A 17,829-nucleotide genomic window follows, 5' to 3' on the forward strand; every position below is an offset into this window, starting at 1 on the left:
TCCGTCACTAAAATCAGTCACTTAATATTTGTAACACATATAAAAAATAAATATTGCCCTATGTTGGAAGTAAAACTCTTCCATTTAAAATTTTCATTAATAATCCAAATTCAAAATAATTAAAATAAAGGAGTTGGGTTTAATTTGCTTACACGAAAACAGGTGAATATGAGATTGGATCTTGTTGATGTTGTCATCTGCCAAAGATGTTTACTTGAAAGCATTTTAACAGTAAAAAAAATGAATTTTAAATCAATGAAAGGCAATAAACATCCAATGGAAAATCAGTAAGAATTTCATATAACTCAACTGTTTAACATTTCTCCATGTAAAGACTCGTGTCTCCTCCGGTATCTCTAAGACATTTCAAATTTCTTATAATTAATAAGAAATACAACAAACCTTAAATTCTTATTGATGAGAGAGTTTTTTTTTTTTTTTCATTAGAACCCCCATCAAACAATCAAAAATATTAGATAAGGAAAATGGTGAAATTATAGGGGACAAAAAATGCTTTATAAAACCAAACTTAGTAATTATTGTGAATGACCAAATCTTTAATTGGCACCTATGTTCCTGATTAGTCCATGCCAGCTTTCATGCACAATCTTCCCTATCTGAATCTCTCAGAAATGGTTTTCTCCAGATCAACAAAGTCCCCACCACATATAAAAAGGATATCTTTAGTATCCACCTGCAGATATTCCAATCAACATGAATTACTAATCAGTATTTTAAAGAAAAATAAAAATCAAATTTTATAAACTTTACAACTTTAAATAATAAACAATCAAGAATGTACATATGCCACTATTAAACTTTTAGCCTGCATACATATTTATAACTTTTAACTGAAAAACATATATATATATATATATATATATATATATATATATATATATATATATATATATATATATATATATAATCTAAGTTTTTTTCTATAAATGCAAAGAACACAAGACCTTTTTAGTTATCTATGTACACAATTCCTTGTTGAGCTGCTTCCACATTGAAGTCAGCAGCCTAAATCCAGTCAACCAAAATGCACCAAATGATCAACAGGTATATGCATAAAGTCAATGTTGACCAAAACTTATATTTATAACTTACCACAAGAAGCTTATACATTATTGATTCCACATCTTCTCCAACATAACCTGCCTACAGAAGAGGGTAATGAAATATCAAGAAACTGATGTATACATACATACATACATGAATTTTATATCTGATGTAAGGTACAACTTATATCAAACCTGAGCCAGTTGGACCCATTAATAGAACATTGCTATTATCTAAGTCAACATGATCCACATCTTGGTTTTCAGTTTCTTGATTTGTATGCATAGAGGCGTGATAAATTCTCTTGTAGTGGTTATCAACAGCAACTGAAAGGACCTGTCAGATTGTCCATATTGCATAAATGTTACAAATACAAAAATCAAAAAGATAAATCGTTACAAACTGATGCCCCATAACAATTAGTAAAAACATACCTTTTTAGCAAGCATGTTCTTGCCCAATTACAAACTCATTAAGGCCTCTGCATATCTCCTTTGGTGTCAGTAATTCTATCCCAAACTTTGATCCACCCGACCACCCATTGTTACCCTGTCCATCGCCACCACACTCTCCATGTTTCTTTTGCTCCTCCACCGCCACACCACCAGCATCTACCGTCGGACCATCTACTGTATCCCCACCACCGTAAGACCTTAACTTCTCCCAAATTTTAACGCCTACTTTCCTGTTTTCGTCACCATCATTAGCAGCATTAGCATTAGCAATAGTTCCCACATCTCCCTGCTTACAATATTTCAATAAAGCTCCCTTGAAGAAGCAGGTCTATCTTAAACGGCCGGAAATAATAAGCAGTTCTGCAGTTACAGCACATGTTAAGGGCATGGTAGATGCCAGTATCGGAAGTGATCGATAGAGGGTGGTTTGAAAAAAGTAGGGTCACGAGTTGGGAACATCTAGGGCAGTTAACTTGGGCTTTAATATGATCATAATTGTCGGAACTTCCTTCCCATTTATGGCGATTTTGTTGAAACCCTAAAAGTCGAAACTTGAAATAGTTTGATTGATGCAGTTGTGGTGGTGATAGGTTGAGGATGATGAAAAAGAAATTGCTCTGATATGCTTACTAAGAATCTCGGATTTCTACCTCAACAGCAAGAAACAATACCCCAACTTCATCAAGAATGAGACGATACTGATTTAGGATTTTGTGTATCTTTTTCTTTTCAAGCTCTCGCCAAGCCTTAACCACATGTTCTTTTAGTTTGCTGCTGCCATAGAACTTGTCATCCACTGTGAACATATAACAGAAATATACGTAATGAACATTAGAAACAATCTGAATTGTGAAAACATATCGCAGCAGCAACAGCAGTACAAGAAGTGATTTGACTTACCAGGTGTGATTAAAGGAGCAGGCTGACAAAGACGAACAAAGGAACACCAGAAATTTCAAAATCGGAAATCATAACAGTCATTTTCAATGAGACGAGGCTCAGAAAAAGGGAATGAAAGACGGACGGTATGGCTGCAAACACCGATTGCATATTCCAATCGGATATGCCTTCCGAGTTGCCTCACCAAAACACGACATTCAAGCTCACCCATGGTTGCCGGTGCAAATCGTTTTCACAAACAAATTTCATCATCTTTGTAAAGAACAATCAAAATCAGAACCCATGAAGGCAATTATCTACCGTTGGTCTAAGCGTAGGTGAAGCAGCAGAGCCAAGAAGAAAGGAGAGCAGGGTAGGCGGTGGAGAAGATAAACCTGACCCAATTTTGAAGGCGCTGTGAATAAAAAAATATAACCTTTTAAAACCAATCCGTCTGTGGCCAAAGTAGGAAAGGAAAGAAAAATTGTGGCAGAAATGAGAAACGCGAAACTTTCCTGTTCACCATGTTTTTAACCATTAATAGTATATATAATTAATGATATAAATGGTTATACTTCAATGTATAAAAATAAATAAAATCTAAATAGGAAACAATTTTAATATGAAAAATATCTTAATAGGTTAGATGGTGAGACTATACAATGTAACTGAAGGTATACTACTATAGTTGATCATATTTTCAAAATATAATGTTGTAATATGAAAAAAAAAAAAAATGAAAGTATGATGTTAAATATACAACCATAGTTGAACTAGTTTAGACTTTGAAAGTAGAATGTACTTGAAACTACAATCTCTTATGATGTTAGAGTTTGAAAATATAATGTTACACATAAAGGAGAAGTAATGTCAGTTTAGCTCACAAAACTGTAGGCTATAATTAGATATACGTATACCTGAAATAGCCCCATCAACACCATATAAGAACCTCTACATCTAAAAGCCAAAAAAAAAAAAAAAAAAAAACACACACACACACACAAACTTTGATAGCCAGGATCCTACTAATTATTTAAAGCCCATGGAGTTTTTGTAACTTAAAATCCACCACCGAATGTGAATCTCTTCTGTTACCTTTTGATACTTCTGATGGAGAGCTTCCAATCAGGTCACCAGCCTTTTCAAACACTAAGGGAATCTTGAGCTTTGTACATGTTGTATTATTTATTATTTTTATCCATAATACCAACATACTTTCATTTTGCTACCATTATGGGTACTAATGTACTCTATTCGTTTCATGGATAAGGAAGGTAAGTATGTTGCTATTATGTGCAAGCAAATGGGAGTATGTTGCTATTATGGGTTACTATTATCAGTAATAAAAGTGTAAGTGCATCTCTTTTATGGATTTATCGATAAAAAAAAAACAAATTAAAGAAAGTATATTTTCTATTTTGGTAAAGAGAAAAAAAGTATGTTGCTATTTACTGCAAATTGCCCTTCATCTAAATACATAAAAGAAAAAGTGCAAGGAAGGAAAAGAAGTGTTACATCATATCCTTGGACACAGAAATTCGATTTCACAAGATGAGTTGGCCATGCCAAATCCCATATAGCTCCAAGACCAATAAAACCAATTTTATTTGGTGTTTGTGATTTTGTACCAAGTTGCTTTCTTTGCCAATTAATTAATTGTTCAGGATTATAAGTTTCTGCAGCATCCTTAATTTGAACTCCAACTACTCTTTCCCAATCCTGCAGAGAAACAATTTCTGACATGAATGAACATGGCTGATAGCAGATAGATGATAGTCTAATAATCTTTAACCTTTAAACCATCAAGACCATTTAATGCATCTGCATCAGTGATTATTCATTTGATTTTAAAAACAAGAATGAGTTCAGATGATAATAGTTACTGAATCTACCATGAGTTTCCTGCAGCATTTGATATAATAATAACACCTAATTTTCCTTGTGCCACCTAACTCATTTTTGCAAAATGACTACTTTTGGTCCCCGAGTAAAGCTAAACTTTGCAATTTTGGCCCCAAAACTAACTATTGTCATTTTTCTTGGGACAGGGAGAAAAAACATTACAAAGACCTCAATTCAACTTAGAACATAGCTTTGTGGCCCTCTGTAACAATACACTCAGAAATGGAAAAAGGAAGTTACAAAAAGCCCCTAAAAAGAAAGAAAATTAGCCCTTTGTAACAATGTACTCACTCAGTGTGGGGAACTAATAATGGAATATAGTTAACTTCATAGAAGTGGCATATGCTTTAAGAAGATTTATCAACAACAATCTAATACATCTAACTACTTTTAATCTTTTAGGGAAGATCTCATTCAACTCTAACAATATGTATCTAAAAAAAATCTAGTAAAGTTTTCTAAGCCCTGAATTCTACCTTGCTAAATTAATAGTCTGTTATGAACTGAGTTATAACAACAGATTCAATAACACAAAAAGCCACAACAACTTCAAATATTGATTGATAACCTCAAATATACCCAAAAGATTACAAGAACAATGATAGTTTAGCTGATTCAAGATAGCCAATCTCTAAGGAATAAATTCCAGATTTCACAAAAAGATTGATACCTCACTCCCTGCCCACTACCCTCTTCTTATACTATCCGACAAAGCAGCTAAATACTATAAAATGCCTAAAATGCCCCTCCCACTAATAAGATACTTTTTGAATTAGATGATTTCCCATATTACCCTTAACTAACTTATTTGCCTAATATCAGAGGTATAACATAGTCTTAATGTTATCTGAAACGACCCAAAAATACGACCCAAAAAATTTTCGTTTTTCAATATAATCAAACCATAATATAAGTGTCATAACGTAAATCATACGCGGTGCATCCTTAAAACATAATAAAATACGGTGCGGAAGATTGCATAATACTACATCAATTCTAAAATATCAAAAAGTTATCCCCAGGACAAAAGTTATGCTGTAGTGTGTGTGCGATGCTGTCACCCCGAGCTCTTCCCTTTGCTTGCAGAAGTACCTGAAACCAAAACTGAAACTGTAAGCACGAAGCTTAGTGAGCTCCCCCAAAATACCACATACCATACAATAACAAATAAACACATATTGGGCCTTGCCCACTGCATCGGGCCGAAGCCCGGAAACTGCATCGGACCGAAGTCCGGAACTGACTGGGACCTTGTCCCCTGCATCGGACCAAGGTCCGGAACTAACTGCATCGGACCAAAGTCCGGAACTAACTGCATCGGACCGAAGTCCGGAACTGACTGAGCATAGCATAGCATATCATCTAGCATGAACAAATATACTGCATACTGCATCGGGCCGTAGCCCGGAACACATAACATAAAACACATAGCGCACAAATCCTATCTGAACCACGAAGGCATCAAACATACTAACTACTACATCGGACCGAAGTCCAGAAACTACTGCTAACTGGACGGGCCGGCATTGTGGCCTTAGACCCGTCCTTACTGGAGAGAAACTCACCTCGTAAGCTAGCTGATGAGCGTGTGGCTCGGAAAGCTAACGGCTGCTGCTCCTGAATCTCCTCGGCTACAAATCCATAAACACACTCAATCAAATACTAACACTACACTTGGGGGTAAAATGACTCTTTTACCCTTGGTCAAAGTCAACTCACTCTGGGCTGACTCGCCGAGTCGGGCTACCCAACTCGCCGAGTCCTAGTCTCATCTCTCAGCTCTTCACGCTGCTACTCGTCGAGTGTGGCATCGACTCGACGAGTACCCTCTGGATCCAAGAACCCAGACAATCTTCATCCGACTCGCCGAGTCGTATGAACAGACTCGACGAGTTGTTCTTGATCCCCAAGAAGATTGCCTTGGACTCGCCGAGTTGTATGAACAAACTCGCCGAGTCCCTCCATCACTGAGTCTACTCTCAACTCACTGAGTCCACTCCCTAACTCACCTCGTCCACTCGACACTGATAAAACTAAAGAACTCGGGACTCGCGACCCAACTCGTCGAGTCGTTCTTCCGACTCGGCGAGTCGCCGCCATGCAACAGATTTTTACTTGATTTTGTTTGAATCCAATGCATACAATTGATAGATCTGAGTCCAATAAGCTGTTTTACCACGTAAAGTTTCCAACTTTACGTGCACAACCTCATGAATAAGGGAAATAAGGCTAAAAGATGCATAAAATGAGTAAATCTATGGCTAACATGCAATATAACCCCAAAAAGACAGTAGATCTGGGCTCTACAACACCCCAACATTCAGATCCATAGATATTTCGACTTAATAAGACGTTCATGCAAGTGTAAGGCTTGAAACAAGCACCAACTAGCTCTTAGGAGAGCCCTAATGGAAGTTTAAAGCATATAATAAGATGGAACTCCGAAAATACCTCAATAAACTCTGATTTGGCCTTGGATCTTTGCACTCCAACCCTTCTCCTTGCTTCTTCCTTCTTCTCCTTCTTCACACCTTCACAAAGAGGGCACCAAACACAAATAAGCTCTTCAATGGAGGTTTGGGGCTCGAACACTGTGTTCTCAGGGTGAGGGAGGCGAGAATGGGGGCTATAAGGTGGTATAAATATTGGGCAACCCGGGGATTTTAGGGTTTCACCCAGACAGATGGACTCGCCGAGTCGGGGACATGGACTCGTCGAGTCCCCGGCTCACGCGTGTCCTCAGACGCGACCAGACTCGGCGAGTCAGGCTAGAACTCGCCGAGTCCCTCTAGAAAACTCACTATAATTACCAATAAATCAACATACCGGGAACGGGTCGTTACAATTCTCCCCCACTTGTCTCAGACTTCGTCCTCGAAGTCTGCTACGGCTGGATCTGCAAATAACTCCGGGTAGTGCGCTCTCATCTCCTCCTCAGCCTCCCACATCCATTCGGACCCCTTCCGGTGCTGCCACTGCACCTTTACTAGCTGAATTACCTTGTTCCTTAAGGTCTTGGTCTTCCGTTCCAGAATCGCGACCGGCTTCTCGATATAATTTAGACTGCTATCAACCTGAATGTCCTCTAAGGGAACGACTGCCGTCTCATCCACCAAACACTTCCTCAACTGCGACACGTGGAAGGTGTTGTGTATCAAACTAAGCTCCTCAGGAAGATCTAACCAGTAAGCAACCCGACCCACCCGGGCCAAAACCCTGAAAGGACCAATAAATCTGGGGCCCAATTTGCCCCTCTTCCGGAACCTGATGACACCTTTCCAAGGTGAGACTTTCAGAAGAACCATATCTCCCACCTGGAACTCCAAGTCCGAACGCCTCCTGTCGGCGTAGCTCTTCTGCCGACTCTGCGCAGTCTGCAGCCTACTACGGACCTGCTGGATCAATTCCGTCGTCTTGAGCACCACTTCGGTGCTCCCTATGACTCGCTGACCGACCTCACCCCAACAAATCGGGGTCCTGCACTTCCTGCCATATAACATCTCAAAAGGAGGTCGATCAATGCTCGCATGATAACTGTTGTTATACGAGAATTCCGCTAACGGAAGATACGTATCCCAACTGCCCCCAAAATCTAGAACACATGCCCTAAGCATGTCCTCGAGAGTCTGAATCGTCCTCTCGCTCTGCTCGTCAGTCTGAGGATGAAAAGCGGTACTGAAATGGAGACGAGTACCCATCTCGTCGTGGAATCGCTTCCAGAATCTGGACGTGAAACGAACATCTCGGTCCGACACCACCGATACCGGCACCCCATGACGTGCCACAATCTCTCGCACATAGATATCGGCTAACTTTTCCGCCGATATACTTTCCTGAATCGGAATAAAATGGGCACTCTTCGTCAACCGATCCACTACTACCCATATCGAGTCCACTCCACGTGCGGTCCTGGGGAGTTTGGTGACGAAATCCATGGTGATATCCTCCCATTTCCACACGGGAATGTCTAACGGCTGCATCTTGCCGTGAGGTCTCTGGTGCTCCGCCTTGACCTTCCGACAGGTCAAACATCTCTCCACATACCAAGCGACATCTCGCTTCATGCAGGGCCACCAATAATCCGATCGAAGATCTCGATACATCTTCGTCGCCCCTGGGTGGATAGAAAACCGAGACTTATGAGCCTCGTCCATCAATACTTGTCATACCCCACCCCAGTACGGTACCCATATCCTACCATGGAGTGTCAACAAACCACGACTGTCGTAATCAAATGAAGCTACTCGGCCCACTATCCTCTCACACTTCTGCCTCTCCTCCTTGAGACCCTCCATCTGAGCTTCCTTGATCCGCTCCAACAAGGGAGTGATCACTGTCATCCTCATACACAGATCTCTGATAGGGGCCATCGACACCTTGCGGCTCAGGGCGTCGGCCACCACATTGGCCTTCCCTGGATGATAAAGGATCTCACAGTCATAGTCCTTCAGCACGTCTAACCATCTCCTCTGTCTCATGTTCAAACTCGGCTGATCCATAAGATATCGCAAACTCTTGTGATCCGTGTAAATAGTTCAGCGGACCCCATAAAGGTAATGTCTCCAAATCTTGAGGGCAAACACAACTGCCCCCAGCTCCAAATCGTGGGTAGGATAATTAGCCTCATGAGGCTTCAACTGTCTCGAGGCATAAGCTACCACATGGCCTCGCTGCATCAATACTGCTCCCATACCTGTGATCGAAGCATCACAATAGACTACGAAATCCTCTACACCCTCTGGCAAGGTAAGGATCGGAGCCTCGCACAATCTCTGCCTGAGAGTCTCGAACGCCGCCTGCTGCTCAGGCCCCCAACGAAAAACCACCGACTTCTTGGTTAGTCGGGTGAGCGGCACCGCTATCTTGGAGAAGTCCTGGATAAATCTCCGATAATACCCTGCCAATCCTAGGAAGCTCCGAATCTCAGATGGAGACCTCGGGACCTCCCACTGCATCACGGCCTCAATCTTGGCCGGATCAACCAAAATACCCTTCTGGTTAACGAGATGCCCAAGAAACTGCACCTCGCGCAACCAGAACTCGCACTTGGAGAACTTAGCGAAAAGTCTCTCCCTCCTCAAAGTCTCCAACACCTCCCGCAGGTGCTCCTCGTGCTGCCCCTGTGTCTTGGAATATACCAAGATGTCATCTATGAACACGATCACCGACCGATCCAGCATCGGTCTGCACACGTGGTTCATGAGATCCATGAACGCGGCTGGGGCATTGGTGAGCCCAAATGGCATCACCACGAACTCATAATGACCATACCGGGTCCTGAAAGCAGTCTTCTGTACATCCTCATCCCTGACCCTCATCTGATGGTAACCGGAGCGTAGGTCGATCTTGGAGAACCAAGACGCTCCCTGAAGCTGATCAAACAAGTCATCTATCCTCGGAAGTGGGTAACGGTTCTTCACCGTTACTTTGTTCAACTCCCGATAATCAATGCACATACGATGCGACCCATCCTTCTTCCTCACAAATAAGATCGGCGCTCCCCAAGGCGAACTGCTCGGCCGAATGAAACCCTTGTCTAACAGCTCCTGAAGCTGTGTAGACAACTCCTGCATCTCAGGGGGAGCAAGTCGATACGGTGCTTTGGCTATCGGAGCCGCACCAGGAACTAGGTCGATCCTGAACTCAACCTGCCTCTCTGGAGGTATCCCCGGCAAATCCTCGGGAAACACATCCGGGTAGTCACGAACAACAGGAACATCATCAATCGCCATCTTGCCCTTCTCCCGGGCATCCAAGACGTAAGCTACAAAACCGGCGCAACCCTGCTGAACATAGCGCCTCGCCCTCGCGGCGGAACAAAAGATCGGTCCTCGCTGGGGCCTCTCGCCCTAAATCACTATCTCTCCCCCACTGGGGGTGCGAACCCTCACTAGCTGTAGCTCACAATCAATCACCGCCCCATTGGGGCTTAGCCAATCCATGCCCACAATAATTTCATACAACCTAAATTGTAATAAAAAAGATCATACATTGCATATATATATATATATATATATATATATATATATATATATGTGTGTGTGTGTGTGTGTGTGTGTGTGTGTGTAGCCAAGAGCCCAAGTCCAACAATAATAAAAACAGTTGGTTCTCATATGGATGGATATCCTCCTGATTAATAAGGGAAAGGAAGACATAAAGAGTAAATCTTATATGAAGTTTAATTTGAAAGCCAACATGATAAATCTTGAAAATCTTATATGAATTTGGTCATTGTAGAAGTAAATTCAGCTCTGAGAGCAATATTATGAGAAAAGAATACCTCCAAGATGAAGATGCTGGAGACTTGAAATGCTAATATAATAATAAAAAGGTGTGAAATCCATTTTGATTTTGAAGAACCACTTCATCTAAGTACAAATTAACCCTCTACTCCACAAGATGAAACATCTTCTACCTATCAAAATGATTTCAAATACATATTATCTTTGTTATGAATCCAAGAATTAATTAAAACAATGAAACTGCAAGATGAATATCATTACCCTGGCCTTCTCTCCCTCCCTCTGTGCTGCAAAATGCTTTTCAAGATCCTTCTTTTCCACCATATTCACCTACCTGCACATCACATAGTAAAAGCACAATCAAAAGTACAATATTAATTAATTAATATTAATATTATGACCTGCCATTTACAATGGAAAATAACTGAAAGACTTGCCATGATAATAAACAGCCAAAATACCTTTTCTTTCCCCTGTTGTCTCTTTCTTTGCTGGAGAAAAAGCATAACCATACAAGATGTTTCAAGAATCATGTTTACACCACTGGGTTGTTAAAAAGTGACATCAACTTTATTAATAAACCAACATAAACTGATTCAAAAAAATCAAAATCCATCTAATTACTTTTTGTACAAGATCCAACCAATCCATTGCATAAAGTACAATTTAACAACTGTTAAATAAATCTTTCACTTTCTTTAAACTAATTGTTTCAAATTTACGCCCATAAGTGATGAAACTTGCAACCATAATTATATCTACAAGAGGAGTACTCATAGCCTCCTTCACATGGGTGTGCCTTTTATCTCAAACAGATTTTCAAGAAATACTGAAACTTGGAAACAAATAGTGACATCAACTATATTAATGCATTCATCTTCTGTCACTAGTGCAAAATCATTAACTTGAATGAAATTTTAAGTATTTAAGTTAAAATAAATGGCTAACCTTTTCCCTTTTAAACCAACAACAACTTTAAGCCTTCCCATTGAATAAAAAAAGCTACTACTCTTCAACCTGCATTATAAAACAATTGAAGGCCATAATACTTGAGACATTAATTATATTAATTCTAATTTTATTAGTATAAAACATGCTTACAGGAGTTGGGACTTTCCTTTTTCATTTTCTAATGTCACCTCCCTGTTCCTTCTTTCACCAAAATCTAACACAAACATAAAATGTATCTACAAAAAAACATCCAACAAAAATACAGTTTCTTTGTTAACATGTAATGCATCTTTTGAATGGATTTAGTTAAACTGCCAAAAGAACCCTCCAACAAAAAGATAAAAAGATGAAGAGGGTGCTTCTAATTAAGGATGTAATTCAGAATTAACATCTTATGTAATCAACTAATTTCATTCCCATTTCTATTTATATTTCTATTTTCTATTTCATGTGTTGAGAGAGAGAGAGAGAGAGAGAGAGAATTACCTTCATACAACCCAAGCCATGGCAGAATCAATCAATTGAAATGACATGTATGCCCCTAATCATCTGAGATTTCAAGATTCATGTTCATACCATTGGGTTGTTAGGAGTCTCACTACTCCAACTGGACCTAATGCAGGGATTTACTACCTGTAATGATTCCAACCTGTTAACAAAAAAGTATTCAACATCTTCAAAATATATATATTTAGTCAACTCTTACTAGGATTTGAAACACAATAGAAACAAATGTCAACCCACTTGACTAGTTTTTTTAGTCAACTCTTACCAGGAACAAAAAAATATACAGGCTCTCTCACCACAACATATCACCCTTCAAAATATACCTATCTATTATTTGAGGCATTAAATAAATAATCTGATACTATATTAAATGCTAATTTTATATAAATACCTTACCTCAGTTGGGACTTTTTCCAATGTCACTAAGGGCTCCCCTGTTCTTTCTTTCTCCTTTCTGGTTTACATATGCTATAGAAGAATCAAACTCAGTCAAGATGTATTGAAAAATCACTGAAATCTAACACATCCATAAAATGGAGACTAAAAAATTAAAATCTAAACCAGTTTGTGACTATTCAGAAACCTGTATTTGCAGATTTTAAACAAGTATTTTCAGTTAGTGGGGCAAACTCTCTAGAATCACAATCAAAAAAACAAAATAGAGTAGTGAGATCAATTATTTTGATGAGTTACAGAACCCACAAATGACCATGCTTCAAACCGATTGAAGAGGAGAAGTGTCATGAAAAAAAAACAAAAAAAATTGTATCTCATATAGTTATTAAAGTTATCAAACCTCTGTTTGGCTTCTTGTTGTTCTTGATTATCCTGTCAGATAGCCAGAAAACAGGATGTGTTGCATGATTATATAACATGAATAAGTAGCCAAGGTTCATACGCTAGAATCAATCTTCTTTTCCCTACATTAACTTTAATTGTATATAAGAAAAATCACGTCTCGATAACAGAAAAACCCTAGATTAGAGAATAAAAACTATAAGAATAAAAAGATGAAGAAAAAAACCCAACGAGAAAATGCAGTTTCTTTTTTCAGTTGTAATGGGTCTGGTGCATCTGACAAAATCAGAGTTTACAAAAAAAAAAAACGTCAACGAAAAGATGAAGAGGAATGCGGGGTAATACTAGAAACCACAACGAGAATAAAATAAAACATCAATTAACCTTTGATTCTTTCTTAATCAAGCATCAATTTTAACTTTACAAGAAAATTACAATATTTGAATCACCAAAAAACCCTAGAGAAAACTTACATCGATCTTGATAACTTCTTGGACTAACAGGCGAATGAGAGTCTACTACGAAGGTTGGGGTGTTTTGGTCTCGTGCAGTAGAATTACATAGATCGTCATCGGTCTCGGGGGTGTTTAGATTTGTTGAGAGCGGAATAACTGAAGAACGCAACCCTTTTGATTTCCATCTCCGGTGAAGGATGGCGGAGCAACTGCAATCGCTATGTGTCCGTGGGGTGTTTTGGGGGTCTGTTGGAAGCGGGAGACCTGAAAAAGAACGTATAAATAGCGGGAATAACCCTTTCAACTTCTAACGGTTAAATAGCATAAAAGTCTTTCCAAAATTAAGATCAAGATTTTGTCTATAAAGAAAGAAACGTATTAAATCTTAAAACATGTTTAATTCTTGAGAATAATATAATTGAATTAAAATGTTTATTTATAAATGAGTTTTGTCATTGTAATGTTCAAATTTAGCATATGATTATGATCCCCCTTTTTTTTTTTAACCCATTAGGTTAAAATATTTTACATTAAAATATTAATTGTAGAATGTATTTATTATCATTTGATTGACTATTATTAGTTGCTTACTATTATATTTAGACAAATAATAATTCAGGAGTATATCAATGTGGAGTAAATTAAAAAAATAAATAAAACATTTATTGTATTTGTCATTTATAATTTAAATTAAAGCCAACATAAAAAAAACAATATAATTTGTTCAATATTTGTTTTAACCATCATATTTTTAACTAAAAAAATCACTAATATTTTCAAAAAATTATATCACAACCAATATTACTTGTTGCTTCCTATTTTGCATGTTCTACTGGTTTAAAAAAACCATTCCAATTTAGAAAAAAACAATTATGGCTACTATTGTTTATTTTCTTTTGTTATTACATTTTTTTTTATCAAAATTTATAATTTTTTATTCTTCATAAAAGACATCCATATCGATATTTGAATCAAATATTGGAAATTCTTTGTAACAAAAGATTGTATGAAAAAAAAATCTACTTGTGAATTTGACTTGAGAAGTATAGTTTTAAGGGTTTTCTAGGTTACATAAAACATATTTGCACATAGGGATGGCAAAAAAACCCACACCCAATGGGAAACCCGAAACCCGCACCCATTTTGACTGGGGAATCCCTAAGTTGATCGGTGAAGGGGAATCCCCGAATAAAAAAAGTGGGGATGGGGATGGGGATACCCTTAATCCCCGACCATGGACAGTCCAGTGGAATGCTAGCATGCTCGCAATCTGTAGGTGTTTATTTGAACTGTGTGCTCACCGGGTGTACTCCATCCCCCACATGGTTGTCTTAGGGACATTTATTGCTGAGGAATCCCCTTAGCAGTAGTGTCCGTCCCGATGAAAGTCCTTAGACTAGGTCCCTTGTGTTAGATGTTTTAGGGATGCAAAGTGAGGATAACGGGAACGGGTAATCGGGTTTGTTTGGTTTGATAAAGTTAATAAACTTATTTATTGTGGGCTGAAAACCCTATGTGCTCACTAGGCTCCCAAGCCTGACCCACTCAGTTTATGTATTACAGGTAGTGGCGCATGAGCATAGATGTGATGTCTTGGGAGGAGAGATTAAGGGATTTTAGGCCTGTAAATACGGAATAATGTAGTAAGGCCTATGTTGTATTGTTTATGCTTATGATTTGTATCGAACATGACATCCCGAATCTTTTTAATGAAATACATTTCTATGGAAATGCTTTTGATAAATCTTTATCATATTTTGTTTTGGGACAAATTCCACAACACTTTTATTTAAAATGTTACTCTGATTTTTTAAACAAAGCATAAACAAAATCGGTCTTTTCTGGCCGTGAAAATAGGGATGTCACAAAACGTGATCTTGGTCCTTCTTTTCCTACCATGCAAAGGTTATGATGTCTTAATTGGTTAAAAAGTTAGTGTTTTAAGGTTTGGGCACTTAATAGCCATGTAAGGTCATAAAGTTGGAAAGTTTATGATTTATAACACTATTTGGGACTAGATATGAGCTTTGGACGAAAGGGCTTTAGAGATTAAGTACTTAATGGAAAAATGTCATCTGATTGAGTACGTTGTTCGTACTCATGTGGAGTCCCATTTTTGAATGATGAGTAAGCCATGTGTACGAGCCGAGTACACTAGGCATACTCAGACTTGTTGACTTTGTCCATTGACTAGGATTTTGATCAAGTTTGACCTAGGGGTTTTTTTGGGTATTTTGAGCTATAGTATGAGTTTTGATCATATGTTTGTTGTAAGGTGACTGATAGAGTTGGTATTCGTAGCAGCTTGTTGTTCAGCTATTTCATCAAATTATGAGATGAGTTTTCCTCACTATACTTGTGGATCAAAGGCACCAATGTCGGCCCACTAGGTTATGTATCCTAATATATACAATGTTGCTTTATGATATTGATATGCTAGATCTGCATGATTATTTGTTTGTTGGTTATATGTTTATCCGTTGCTTATGTCAACAAATGATGGTTAGGTAGAAGTTGTTAGCTTTGTGATGTAACTCAACAAACCCGAGGCAATCCAACCGGGAGGTTGTGGACCTGTTCTGTACACTAAAATTTTAGATTTACTCATTTTATACACTAAATATTCATATTTATAACAATATGTCCACTACAAGACTAATTTAGTTCCAAACAGATTAACACTCATGTAACATAAAGATAATTTATGTCCACTCAGTTATAGAAACGGTGGAAAAGGGCAAAAACTCATATCACTGTTGTCAAAGGTTGCTAAAATGTGGCAAATCCGACCATGTGTCCTATTGTTACTTCTACAATAATGACATAATAGTCATTAATTGTTTATCAAAAGATTTTATCGATTATGGTCTTTTCTTTGCCCTTACAGAACATCATATGTACCTTTTTTGAATTATGCTACACCAAGATGGTACGTTTTCAAGGTTTCCAAATCGAGTGTATGAAAATGATCATGTTGACTATGTTAATCTAGACACTTGATGAATATCAGTAAGAGCTCTTTCCATCTCATGCAAGACCGTCTTCTTTACCTAGTCCATGAAAACATATGTTTCGCATTCAAAACTTTATTGGAAAAAATAATCTCATTAGAGCGACATAAAGGGTGAAATTTTTGTGACCTCTAGTTTGTCTTCTCTGGCCTTATGCTTTCTTGGAAGCTTACGACTCTCATTTTTTATTATTATACATTGATTGATGTTTTCTGGAGAAACAAAGTCTACCACAACTTTTGTACATGACTGCATGAAAAAAAAAACAATAAATAAGAGGTTCATAGAGATGTTGGTAAAGTATATTTATGTGTGTGTACATTGTTATTTCTACACATTTATGTGACTAGAGAAAAAAAGTAAGATAAATAAGAGATTTTGGTAATGTACAAGAAAGAAGAGGTTGGTTGAGTACACATGCTACACCTAAGCTCTCCATCCACTAATTGTAAGTAAATAGGTACAAGGAATGGTTGGTTGAGTATTAAATATTTCATTTTCCCCAAAAAAAATTGACCGAAATGTTTGTACTATCAAAACAAAGAGAACACATGCTACACCTAAGCTCTACATCCTCATAATAAAGAATATTGAAATCTCTGAATCAGTTTGATCCTATTCTTCATCAAATAGAAGACCATTGACATCGACGAACCTCTATTGATTAGGCATCATGACTTCTAGATTCAGTACTTGACACCCAGATTCGGTATCAAGCACCCAAATTCGGTCAAATTTTGACCTATTGTATCTAACTTCCAAAGGATGAGTCCTTAAGTTTTAGTAGTTCTTTAAGGATATTCTCTTCGTCTTTATGTAACAGCCCGGAATCCAGGTACCCTTCTATTTAGCCCTTCATCTTTGATATGTTGCCAATTAGGGTTTTCATGTTAGGCGAGTACGCTGGGCGTACAAGGAGTACACTGCGCGTACTCGCGCGCTTCATTTGGACGCGTTCACCCTCAGGTACGCTGGGCGTACCCAAGGTTACGTTGGGCGTAACCGGTCCAAACCTAAAAACCCTAATTATTTCGAATGGCTATAAAAGGGATGTGTGGCTCGACTCCTCAGCCACCATCCCTCAGAAAGAAACCCTAAAGAGAGTGTGCATTCGTTCTTAGGCCATTTGTGAGTATTCTAAGCTTGGTGGTGCCATTTCAAGGTAGCAAAGGAAAAGAAGAGCTCATTGGGAAGGCTAGAAGTGGTGTTCAAGTGTGGATCTGAGCTTTGCAAAGGTTGAAGCTTCATTATAAGGTAAAAAGTTCGGATCTTGTCATATAGTTCATGTTATATGCTTCAAGTACCATTTTCTAGGGTTTTAGTCCCAAAGGTGGAGACTTTTTGAGCAAATGGTCTCAATAAGCTTAGATCCATCATATTTATGGTCTATTTGAGTTGTAGACTCATAAAAATGTAAGCTTGGACGTGAATGTTGCACCATGCATGAGATCTAGGTCCTTGAGTTGGAATAGAATGATGTTAAGAAGTGTTGGAGCCTTTACAGCCATGCCAAGGCTTAAAGGTCTCGACTTTATGGGTATAGATGCATAAATAAAGACGGATC

General features: G+C 38.3%; 1 long non-coding RNA gene across 2 annotated transcripts; it reads right to left on the reverse strand.

Moving 5' to 3' along the window:
• Window positions 1–319: 319 nt before the first annotated feature.
• LOC145044318 (uncharacterized) lies at window positions 320–2,799 on the reverse strand. 2 transcript variants are annotated; one of them, XR_013681280.1, is made up of 6 exons: window positions 2,721–2,799; window positions 1,500–2,316; window positions 1,260–1,401; window positions 1,114–1,164; window positions 966–1,026; window positions 320–694 (listed from the first exon to the last, which is right to left on the reverse strand). It is a non-coding gene; the product is annotated as an uncharacterized LOC145044318 (long non-coding RNA). The 2 variants fall into 2 exon arrangements; XR_013681279.1 differs by having other exon boundaries at window positions 2,421–2,789.
• Between the last annotated feature and the right edge of the window lie 15,030 nt (window positions 2,800–17,829).

Source organism: Lactuca saligna, chromosome 4 (genome assembly GCF_052625555.1).
Source record: "Lactuca saligna cultivar CGN05327 chromosome 4, ASM5262555v1, whole genome shotgun sequence".
NCBI classification, from domain to species: Eukaryota; Viridiplantae; Streptophyta; class Magnoliopsida; order Asterales; family Asteraceae; genus Lactuca; species Lactuca saligna.